Raw genomic sequence first — 12,513 nt, 5'->3', positions numbered from 1 at the left:
TTACAAATCTTAAAATTTTTACCTTGCAACATTACAGTTTAGTGGTCAATGTCTCCTGGACTCTGTTTAGGTTTTCAGCATTTCTGTTGTTTTAATTTGAATGTCCTTCAAATAAGATAAAAAACACATTAGCACAGCTACAGAAGAAACACAGTTTGCATGAAGCAGCATGTAGAACCTTCTGAAAGTCCGATCACAGCATTTTGGTCAGGTTGAGGTGTCGAGTTTTCGATTTTAGGTTTAGTCTTTCTGTTTCACTCATTCTCAGGTAAAGTGAACCTCTGTTATTTGTGGTATTTAAAGCTGCAGTATGTACCTTTAAGAGAAAAAAATATTTTTTCTGTATTTGTTGAAGTTGTCAACATGTCGTGACAGTATGGTATGAGATAGATAAATTGTTGAAAAAAAAAATCAAGGTATTCTGCCCCCTCCAGCGATAACAAGAAAACACAGTAAGAGCAGCCAGTGTCTTCCTGACAGCAGAGCCTTTTATGAATGCTAAGCTAGTTAGCATAGCCACTGATTATAGCAGATAAACGGTTTTCCTGTAACAGTGAGTTGTGTCTGCGCCATTAGTACATTTACCAGCGCATATACAAGGTTGATTGACAGCTCTAAGCCCCTCCTGCTGGCTCTGATTGGTTGTTTTTCTTGGGCCAGCAACAGTAGGGGAAACAAAACCCAAAAACGATGTTTGTGCATCTTTTCCAAACATCGCTATTCCAGAAGTCTTGATCTTCATACAGACGCAACTTTCTTGCCTCTTTCTGTCTAGAAAAAGGAGATTTCCCCCCCAAACATACAGTCTTTTCTGATTGTTCCTTCCATGAACTTAAACATTTGACATGCTAGCTGAGGTTTGTAGAGATCGAGCTCTTGGTTTTTTCCTTATCTCTAATCACGATGCTTTGACCTCGGATTGACTTCTGGACATCCACTGATGCCCTGATTACCAGCAGTCTGACGCGTTTTCCAGTCATGAGAATTTTACTCTTTGTAGAATGATGGACTTCAGAAAGGTTGACCATATAACCTTCCATTATGACATCTTGTTGTTTGAATATTTTAAAAATCTCTCGATTTGAACGAGTCTTTAGAAAACCAACAGAATTTATAAATTACTTCACATTACCCTGTGAAATCACACAAACCAAAAATTAAAGTTATCCAAAATAAAATGTTTTAAGACAAATACAGACAAATATCCACTAGAGGGCAGCACCAGTCTTACGTTTCTTCAGCAACAGTTTTCTTGTAATTATTTACAAGATGATTTCTGTACTAAAGCGACTTTTCCTAAATGTGTAAAAAAGAAATGATCATATTTATTTATATTTATCATATTTATCTCAAGTTTTACAACTTGAGATAAATATGTTTTAACTGAAAGGTGACCCATTATGCTTTTTTGAACAGGTTAGGATACATCTATGGGCGATACAAAACATGTTCATCATATTTTTTGCACAAAGTCATTCTTACATAATGAGATTTTAGCTGCTTTGGGGCCTCCAGGCACTTTAAATCAAAATAATCTGCTGCTGGCCACGCCCTCCAACACAACATTTACACTTGTTGCAAACAGATGCACAGTTATAAAACCATACATTTTTGAAAAGCAGAAATGGAGCTTCCTGCACAACCAACAAACTATGTAGGAAGTGGTTCTTGGAAGTAAAGAACAGAACACTTGTCGTTTCCAGCAGCCATTGTACAGCATAGACAACGGTAAACCCAGCTGACCAAACATGTAGGTGACAGATTAAGCTAGGCTGGGGTTGCTACGAAACGGCACAAAGCCTGTCAATTGTGAGTCAACATTTGAGAGGCTTTTGAAAGGGCTCATTTTCCAGACACCAAAAAACATTAACTTATTGCTAAAAAAAAACAAACAAACAAACAAAAAAAAGCTGGATGTTTTTGTAAGCGCCGGAGATGTTCTTAGAAACAGTTGTAGATGGAATTAAAAAAAAAAAGTAAATTTTTGCCAAAAAAACTCATACATTTTTAGATTAACCAAAATGTTTCAACTTTTGGAAATTTCCTGACTTTATTTTAAATAAACATAAAATTAAATGTAAATATTTTGCTTCTCTGTCTCATACGGGTCGATCCTGACAGCAGCCATTTTGCCTACTGATCACTTCCAGTTCAAACTTATGGAAACTTTTATGAAGAAAGGGAAGTATAAATCAGGCTGTTGCATCTGCAGATATTAACGTGTTTTAATTTTAAACAGGATGCCTTAAGACAACTGGCATTGTTTCAGGCTTGTCAATCAACAGAAGATACTTCCAGTTTTCCCAACTTGAGCCCCCTCAGGATCACTGACTGGTGATTGCCTGTGATCAATGAGCAACCTCCTGGCTGCCCTCAGCACTCACTTAATGGACACATTTCTTAACATTTCTGGACACGGCCCGTTTAAAGACTGCAGTCTTTGTCCATCGTTGGACTGCCTGCTACTTTCGTCTGCAGATTATGACACAGAGCTCTGGCAAGAAACCAAATGTGCATTTTCGTCTCATTACTCAGTGAGCTCTGACTCAAAACTTCTCACGCGGCAACACAGAAACTGCACAAATGATGGTTTTGAGGTTGACATTTGGTGGTGAGTTAAAATGAAGGTATGAAAAACTGACGAAGTAAATTCAAAACAAACTATCTGTGGTGTGGAGATGGTATGTGGGGAAAAATTAGCTAATCAATAACAAATAAAACTTTTAATTCAAACAGAAACTATTCAAAAGTACTAAATCAAACAAGATAAAAATACTGTGGGGTGAACGAGGGACAACTTGACAAACTAACCAGGCAAGATTTGTGATACATAGCAAGTGAAATGACTGGGAAATTTCCACACATGAAACCAATTAAGTAATTGTTACAAAACATAAAACAAGTCAAGACGAACCAAGAAGGAGGAAGATGCAAACAAACTCTTAAGTAACACTATTAATCTAGAAAGTTCCAAGAAACAAATTTGTTCAACAGTTCAACTCGATGTTCAGTCGTTTCTTTCCTAACATCACAAACATAAACATGAAGTTTGTTGAACTTTACTGAGACTCAGCTGGAACTCTGAGCTTTTAGTGTAGATTTAGTGAAAAAAATAATATTTATAACCACTTAAGTTTTCACCTCTGACTTAAATGTTGGAATTTCTTAAATTATCCGAAGCAAAACTTTTAATGAACATTATAAATACAGATTGGTTTTTATTTGGGGTCAGATCAAGATCACTAATAACCTTTTCACAAACTGTTAAGATGCTAATAAACAGCTTTCTCTGGATTCAGTTACAACTTCTTAAAATTAAATAAGAATAATCTTTCATATTAATGTAATTTGGTAGGAAACAGAAAAAAATGATTTGATGGATAAAATAGTGTTTCAGCCCATAACTGTTAGCACTGAGGTTCTGTTTGAGTCTGGCGGCCACGGCAGCATGAAGACCAAAACTGACATAATTAAATAAAATCAGAAATATATGTGTTGTTTTTCCTTTTTTTACACAATTTCTAGAAAAAACGAAACGTTCTGAGAAAAAAATCAGAATTTTTAGAAAGTCAGAATTATTAGAGCAAGTCAGAATATTTTAGAAAAAATGTCAGAATTTTTAGAAGTCAGAACTTTTAGAATAAAAAAAGTCAAAATCTTTAGAAAAAGTCAGACTTTTTTAGTAAAAAGATACAAATCTGACAAAGTTAGAAGTTTTAGGAAAAAATTCATAAGTGCGTTTTCGCCGTGACACATACAGAACAGGGAAATCAAAAATATTTATGTCACTTTTGATCCTCCATAAATTTTGCACTGAATAAGAAAAATATACTTTTTAGGTAAGACTGATAGAAATGGAAGCTGTCATGTTGCTTCATCGCCCCCTGGTGGAAGGTCGAAGGAATGCAGGCTGAAAATGCTGAAAACAATAACTTGTTTAGTATTAGTATTATACATGACGCCAGTTTGTGCTTTTAAACTGTGTTTACATGATAAACATCTGTGATCCGTCAGCCTGGAACATGAGGACGAGCCTCCGCTTCCTGCCATGTTTGAGTTTGTTTAGCCTGCTGGACGGCAGGCGGCTGTGGACTAATTAAAGGTCCTGTCTCTTTAAACTGGAGTTAAAGTGGATTTAAAACCAGAAGCATGGGTACTCTGCTAATCAGTGGAGATCTTCACTGTCCCAGCAACGACAGCAGGAAGAGTTCAGCCAGTTTAGTTTGTATTCCTCTTACACTTTTAGGGTTTTTAGTTTTTTATCTCTCTTTTTGAGGTTTGGAAGTTATTTTTAAATTCCTGATGAGGTTTTTTTTTTTATTAAAGTTTTTGTTGAGAGTTTGGATCGTTTTAGAAAGAGGGGTTACATGAAGTAATTATGAATAGACAGTTATTTCCTTCTGCTGTTCATTTCTTTTTTGTTTGTCTGTTTGAGTCATATTAAGAAAAGAATAAAACTAAATTATGAGAATAAAGTTATGGTATTGCAGCTTTATGGGTCACATTTAAGTGATTAAACATCACAATATGTTTAATCATATTGTCATGTCGCCTCGTTCAGAAGATTTTAAATTGCATTTGGCTTTTTTCTTGGCTAAAAATGATTTATTAGCTAAATAATTTTCCATTAAGGGTCAAACTTGTCAAATGATTCATCGCTCCACTGGCGGTTAGGCTCTTTTTTTCTTTTCAGTTCATCTTGTGAAAGCAGAAAAAATAATTTAGAGGATAAGAAACGCTACATATTGGAAGTTTCAGGCAGTAAAAGGACTCATTAGTTTTTCTTCTTGTTTTTGCATTTTTGACTGATTTCATCTGAAAGGAGGTTGAAAAAGTTGCCTGAGTTGATATATTTTCATTCTGGAAGACCACTTCTATATTCAATGTGGTTGCCGCACACACCTCCAAATTGCACCTATGCTTCTATTTGACTGGGAGAACATATACAATCTGTCAAAGAGTGACTCTGATTTTAAATTATAGCATTTTAGCCAGCTTCAGTTTGTTCTGCTTCATGTTAGAGAGACATGTGAGTGTTGGTTGGTGATGTGAAGCTTGTTGTTGGAGTAACAAGATTATCCGTCCATGCCTTCAGGACGCAGTTGTTTCAGGAATGAGAAGCATTTCTCTGTATCAGACTTGTTGCTGACAAATCGCTGCGGTCCTCTTCCTGGAAAAGGCTCCAATATGTTCACTGATTTCAGTCCAGGTATCGACTGGTTTTCTGTCAGGATGCAGAGTTTTCCTTTTACTCTCGCTCTCTGTCACAGAGTCACAAATAATCCAGCAGACGCATCAAACTGAGGCAGATTTACGTTCAGAAAGTTTTTTTCTTTCTGAGGTGGAACCGTTTAAAAGATGTTCATGTGGATATTTTCTACAGATGACTAGATTAATGACTCGACTCTGGGACATTTTAGAGAAAGGTTCCCCTTCAGAGGAGGTCAAAATTAAAAACTTATATATATATATATATATATATATATATATATATATATATATATATATATATATATATATATATATATATATATATATATATATATATATATATATATATATATATACACTGCTCAAAAAAATAAAGGGAACACTCAAATAACACATCCTAGGTCTGAATGAATGAAATATTCTCATTGAATACTTTGTTCTGTACAAAGTTGAATGTGCTGACAACAAAATCACACAAAAATCATCAATGGAAATCAAATGTATTAACCAATGGAGGCCTGGATTTTGAGCCACACACAAAATTAAAGTGAAATGTTCCCTCCCTTTATTTTTTTGAGCAGTGTATATATATATATATATATATATATATATATATATATATACATATATATATATATATATATATATATATATATATATATATATATATATATATATATATTTTTTTTTTTTTTTTTTTTTTTTTTTTTTTTTTCGCAGAAGAGGAGTCGGGCCACTGAAAAAAATATATAATTCTGATTTTTTTTCTTTCTCCTGACTTTAACAAAAGTCAGGAGAAAAAAAACCCTGAATTCTGTGATTAAAATCAAAATTCTGAGATTATTTCAAAATTCAGAGATAAAAGGTGAAATTCAGAAATAAAAGCAAGAATTATACATTAAGTCAAAATTGTGAGATTCAATTCAAAAATCTGAGATTGAAGCCAGAATTCTAAATTAGGGAAAATTCTGAAATTAAATTAAAAATTCAGAGATTAAGTCAGAATTCTGACCAAAACATAGATTTTTTTTTTTATTATTATTTCCCTAATCCTCTTTTTTGCCCAGCTATACAATTTTAACATTGCCTTTTATTTGCAGGACAGATCTGCAGATATTTTAGTGTGTTTGTGGAATGTGTCAGTTAACCTCAATCAAAATCACCCGTGGGATCCCTCAGGGCCGTGTTCTTCAGCTGCTACTGTTTTTTAAAAATTTATTCTTAGATATGATCAACAGACATGGATGATTTACAACCGTTTATCCTTTAATCCAAGAAACGCTCTTAGACTGAGCGCCATGAATGACAGCATCAGAATATGTCCTGTAGCTGAATGCAAATAAAATTGAGGTAATCGTTTTTGGCGCAGAGAAAGGCTCACTAACATGTTCACACTTGATATCCCCGCCTGTTAATTTGGGCCAGAACTGAAAAAATCCCAGCATGGCTGTTAACGAGCTTCACCTCGACCAAGCATGTCAGTTCAGCTGTTCAGACATGTTTCATCAGGAAACTCAGTTCAGCTCAGCAAGATCTGGAAGAGGAGTGGAGAAAATCAGTTCTGCTTTTACATCAATGCAGATTTTACATCACATTTCTGTTCTTGTGTTTTTATTCTGGACTTTTAGTTTCTGTCCGTTCTTCAATGCCCTTTTTTAAGTTTATTTTTTTATCTTCACCCGTCTGCTTTCTGTGTTTGCATGGAAGAAATATAATCTCATTACCGTACCATATCAACTTTATCTACAAAGTTGGTATGGTATTACAAATAGACTTTTTTAAAATATTGAATTTATAAGACTGAATTTTTAGCCTATGTATGATTTTTTTTGTTGCTTAAAAAAATCATATATAGGCTTATACAAATTTGTATGACTTTTTTTGTTGGGAAAAAAACCATACAAATAATTTATTTTTCTCTAAATTCACCTGCAAAAAGTCTTCTGTAAATGTAGTGACCTTTTGCTGACCCAATCAGCTTTTAGCCAATCAAATCACGCTCATCTGATCACATGACAGACAGTGAGTTAGCGAAGCAAAGGTTAGAAAGAGGTAATTTGATTGGATTTATGATCGCAACATTTACAGACTAATTTCTGCAGCTGAACTTTGGAGAGTGAAATTTCGAGGGCAAATTTTTTTCAGGTGACATTTTTCCAGGTGAGTTTCTGCAGTTTAATTTTTGTAGGTGAATTTTTGGAGTTGGATTTCTGCTTGTGAAATTTTACCTGCCAAATTTGGGCAGTTGAATTTCGCAGGTAAAATTTTGAAGTAATTTTTTTCTGGGGAAACTTCGAAGGTGAGTTTATGCAGTTGAGATTTTGCAGGTAAATTTCTACTTGTGAATCTTTTCCTGGCAAATATAAATAAAATAAATTATATACATAATGGCACGGGATAAAAATTCAGATGTATAAATTCAACAAATTAAAAAAAGTCTGATTCTTAGACTCTTTCTTCCTGACATTTGGGTTTTTCTCTGTTCATCATTACCTGACAGATAAAACAGATTAAGACAGACAGAGGTCTCCGTTGTCCTCTAGAGATTCAGGATATTTTTGCAGAAATGGAAACTTAAATAAAAAAACTTATGAAAGTACAACGTGCCTCTACTTTAACTCCATCATCAGGTTGTTCTTTAGAGAAAAAAAACAAGCAGCGGATGTCAGCTGAGAACAATGAGCACCTTATGAGGAGTGAAAACCAGACAGAGCGATCGCTTCAGCGTCGTCACTCAGCCAAGTGGAGTTATGCATGGAATCTGCTGACGAAGAACGTTTTGCACAAGCAGTAAATTATAATTTATTGGATCATCCATCAAATGTACAGATTAAATGTAGAAATGTACATGAATATTTGCATCATGTCTCCATAAATTAAGTTAGAGATTACCAAAGTGTCAGCGTAAACGTGAATAAAAATAATCTACAATCTTTAGTTCTAGTTCTTAGCCTTCCCTTCCAGAGATACATTAACTTTAGTTTAATTGGGCATTTATGAACCCTAACAATTATATTTAACTTTTTGTTTGTTTTCCTTTGGCGTTTTGTAGCTTTTTTCTCATCACAAGAGTCACATAATCAACAACAGGATGTTACTACTGGCAGAAACCACAAAGAAGACAACAGGACATAGAAGATGATGGCACCACATGTATTTAATGACTTATTGTGTGAAAAAAATTATTCACATATGATTTTGTGTTTCGTATTTAATTGAAACACTGCAGTTGTGAAATTGTGTGTTTTTTTAACATTAGTGGAATATTGAGAACGTTTTGTGCACATTTGCAAAGGGTTAAAAATGAGCAGCCTGCCGTTCTTCATTATTTCTTGTATTAATTTGGTGTGGACTGCTTTAGAAAGAAGGATGGAAAGTGACGTATGAACATATTAAAAAGACTAACATCCTGTGGTTTCTATCAACTGTTCAAGTCTTGGCAGCTGATTCATTACATTTATTAAGTAGATTTTTGTTTCTACTTTTACTTTTTTTTTCTACTGAACAATGTACAACAGACTTTTACCTCTGGCTCATTGTTGCTTCATCTTATTGTTGGGATAAGAATAAGGAATTCACCATGTAACACTAATGTCTGCTGTTTCTTGCTGACGGTCCTGGAACTTAAAAACACGAGATTATTCAACTCTATTCTGAAAGTCTTGTGTCCTATAGAGTTATGTAACAAAACCCATTCAGTTGATATTAAATATTACAACTAAATGTAAGAAAACCCCTGTTAGCTCTCAAGTTCAGCCTTTGAACATTTAAGCCACTCAATCTGCAGCAGTGGTTTTTCTTATGTAACTCACAATCCTTGAGGCAACATAATGTGACTGAACAGGCCACACAGATTACTTGATATAGAAGTTATCACACCATCTAACTCTGGAGAAATGTTTTCTGATTCCCAAAGCAGTGCTTGAAGGAGAGCTATTATGCAAAATTCACATTTTCAAAACGTTTGTACTTCCATTTGGGTTTCTACTACTTCTAAAAACAGCCCCCAAAAATCTTAAAAACCCCCACCCAGTTTGCTTTTTGGTGTCTGGAAAATGAGTCATTTCAAAAAATACCAGGATGCACAGTAGGCACTGACCGTTACCTAGCAACCCCAGCAGAGTTCCGCCTGTTGCCTAGCAACCAAAGCTGAGTTCCAGAACATTTGGTCAGATGGAAAAGAAAAAATGTTTTGTTGTTGACTTATCATCCAGGAATCACTTGCTGTATTACTGTTGATTAGGCAGGAGCCTCCACTTCTGCTTTTCAAAGATATGCAGTGGTATAATTGCACGCATGTTTGCCGCCATTTAAATGTTTAGTTGGGGAGGGGGATGGCAAGCAGCAGCTTATTTGGATTTAAAATGACAGGAGGCCCTAAAACAGATAAAAATCTCATTATTTAAGAATGACTTTGTGCAGAAAGTGTGATGAAGGTTTATTCACATTCAAGGAAGCACAACAGGTTAAACATGAGAACGCATCTAATTTGAGGACAACAGACAGAAAAACCTTACAGGAGGTCACTTTGATTGCATTTCAGAACAGGGACCCCATGAACTAACTCTTTGATAAAAGGTACTACAACGCTGCGGCGCCGACGCCAGTTTGCATTCCAGAGCAGGAAAGTTGAAAGAGAGGCACAGCACGATCTTATCACAGGAAGAACCAACATGTCTACGACAGGAGAGTAGGCAGCAGTGAAAGAAGATAAAGTCTGATCTGGATTTAAACACAGGAGGTGAAAAACAGTTTCCAAAGGGGTGTAGATTTTCCCCATGGTCACCCTGGGTTAAAGCTTTTCACCGGTTCTGGTAGGACATTGAGGACATTTAGTCTATTAGGAAGAGTTTGTGTTTGCTTTCACACTCACCATCCAAGTGAACGTATTAATGCTGTTAGCCGAGTTTGATTACATTATATTTAACAGACTCTCCTAAATACACAAAAGGTCAACAGAAATAACCTGACAACAGCGTATTAGAGCTACTGCAGAAAACAATGAGTTCACCAAAAAATAATCTCAGAAATTTTCTAGAAAAAAAATTAAAATTTCTGACTTTCAGAAGTTGAAAATTTGCGAGAAAAACAAAACAAACAAAAAAAACGCAGACATGCTTAGATTAATCTTTGACATTTTCTAGAAAAAATTGGAAATGTCTGAGCTTGAAAAGTAGCAAATCTACTACAAAAACTTGGACATTTTTGAGTTTCAAGAATTGAAAATTTTAAAACTGAAATTTCCACATTTGTCTTGAAAACCCTCTACTTTTCAAACTTATAAATTTTCAACTCTATAATTCACAGGTTATTCTAAAAATGTCTGTATTTTATGTAGAAAATTTTCCACTTTTCAAACTGAAAAATGTCCTTGTTTTTTCTAGAAAATTTCAAAGATTAATCTCAAAATTTCAGCATTTTTCTAGAACTTTACCAAATCAACTAAAAATCATCAATGAACACATTTTTGTATTTCTAATTAATTAGATTGTGTGTCCTGTAGTTTAAGTTCCCCAGATTTTAAGTAAATGTGAAAACTGCTGCAGTAAAAAGCTCAGTTTGTGTTGGAAAAACAAAGTCAACCCTCCGGATTCTGTTTTATGGGCTGTTGTGCAATCAGGGCTTGGACCGTGCCGTTGTAGACCCGGCAGCTGTTCTGTTGCCTGGCTGCAAGGATGAGAAAAATTCTTGGGCAAAATGATGCAGCTGTTATGACAAATCCATTCCCCAAGTTTATAACAACAATCCGTTGTATTCAGAGTTACGTAAAACCTCCGGACAAAGGAAAACCTCAGCTACTCAAACAGAAACAGGAAGTTTTGGTGACAGTTTTAGTTTGTAACGTTGAAGAGAAACAAGGAGTTCTCTTCTTAAAAGGGGAAAACATCTGGATTGCATCCAGCCTGGATTAAACAGAGGAAAAAATGAGATGAGAACATTTGTACTGCTCTTTATAAAGCAGTGTTGACGTCTACAGATGTGCAGCTTGTACAGAAAAATATGTAAGAAGTACCTATTCTAGCCACAATGAGTGATTAGTGGAGGTACAATAGTAACAAATGGAGATACTGTCGGTAGAAAAAGTAGAAAAATGAAAGTAATATTTAAAAATAGTAAACTAAAAAAATATTTTTTATAATAAACTGTTCATGGATTGTTTTGGGTGACAAATTAAATAACATGCATCATAAAATTAGTACAAATATTATTAAATTATTTAATTTACCATTAAATAACTAGATATATCATTAAAATGTTAAATAATTAAACAAGGTTAAGTTTGATGGTTTGACAGTTTCAGGACAACAGCGCAAAAAATACACAATGAAATAATTCAATATAATTTTAAAATAGTTTTCTTTAAAAAGACATTTTTAAATGTATTATTTAAAAAGGACATTTATTTATTTCAAGAGATTTATTTATTTAATTGCATATTTTATGATTTCTTTATAGTTACACATTTAACAATTGAGTATAAATTATTTAATATATAAATATATATTTCTATTAAAATATTTCTAAACTTTATAATGCAAAGTTTAAGATGGAAACTAAGAACAGATAAATAGCTAGGCTGATAAATAATAGCTAGCTTGTTAGCTTATCCAGGTAGCTATGCAGCTAGCTAGCTAGATTTATTTATTGTTTCTACTCAAACACAACCTGGCTGCTTCTCCATTTAACTTTGTTTAGGATGCAAATTTTAAGATGAAAAATACGAGTAGATGAATAGCTAGCTTGTTAGCTAGTTAGCTTAAGTAGCTAGCTAGCTAGATTTACTTACTTTTATTCAATCACAAGCTGGCTGCTTTTTCATTTAACTTTGTTTTAAAAAGTTTAGGATGGAAACTAAGAGTAGATAGACAAATAGTTAGCTTGCTTGCAAGTTAGCATGACTGACAGGATCAGAACCACAGACATGAATACGATCAGAACAGCCTCATTCACTAATCTGTAACCATGAATTGTTGGTTGTCCTGAGCTTTCAAGACTCTGTGTTGAGACATTTAAATTTACATTAGCTTGCATTTAAATATCTTACCAACAATGAGGATTAATAACAAGCCATCACTTTGAAAGCTCTACTCAACCAGATCTTCTCTTTAAAGCGTTGAATTCCAGTCTGACTAAAGGCAGCATGTGTTTTATTTCTGTCAGGAAAAATAACTTTAAATAAATCTGCAGCCTGTAATTGTAGGGGCGGTTTTTATGGTCCAGAATAACTCTGACCATGGGGACAGTTTGCGTAATCCGTCCCGCCCAGACCGCACATACGTACAGTCTCTCCAAAGACTAAGT

Source organism: Poecilia mexicana, unplaced genomic scaffold (assembly GCF_051168715.1).
Source record: "Poecilia mexicana isolate PSO_F unplaced genomic scaffold, ASM5116871v1 scaffold_2, whole genome shotgun sequence".
NCBI classification, from domain to species: domain Eukaryota; kingdom Metazoa; phylum Chordata; class Actinopteri; order Cyprinodontiformes; family Poeciliidae; genus Poecilia; species Poecilia mexicana.
This window is presented reverse-complemented; position numbering follows the sequence as displayed.